Source organism: Microtus ochrogaster, chromosome 4 (genome assembly GCF_000317375.1).
Source record: "Microtus ochrogaster isolate Prairie Vole_2 chromosome 4, MicOch1.0, whole genome shotgun sequence".
In the NCBI taxonomy this organism is placed as follows: Eukaryota; Metazoa; Chordata; class Mammalia; order Rodentia; family Cricetidae; genus Microtus; species Microtus ochrogaster.
The window spans coordinates 4915481-4916023 of NC_022011.1; positions in this window are offsets into that span (position 1 = coordinate 4915481).

Genomic DNA, 543 nt, shown 5'->3' on the forward strand with positions numbered 1-543 from the left:
TTAATTTGTTTTTAATTTAATTTGTTTCATTTTGTTTTTTTTTCTTTTTGAGACAGGGTTTCTCTGTGTAGGCCTGGATGTCCTGGAACTCTCTTTGTAGACCAGGCTAACCCTGAACTCACAGAGATCTGCCTGCCTCTGCCTCCCTTCTGTGTGCCACCACTGTCCACAGAAAGTGGTTTGTTTTTTATTTTTATGTCCATATCTACTTTAATATGGTAGTGGGGTTAAGCCTAGGCCATCATACTTGTTAGGCACTCGCTCTACCTCTGAACTGCCACCTTTGTTTTACTCAGCTTTTTCATCTCCGTTCGTAAAAATTACTTTATTATTAGTATGTGTGTGAAAGAAAGGCGGCAGTGACTACCTACCATGACATTCCTATTGAGGTCAGAGGACAACTTCCTCCTTACTGAGGCGGGGTCTTTCTTCCCTGCAGGGGTGCTGGGGTTACAGACACGGGCCACTGCATCTAACTTTTTTTAAAAAATGAGATATGCTGGGCTGGAGAGATGGCTCAGTGGATAAGAGCATTGCCTGCTA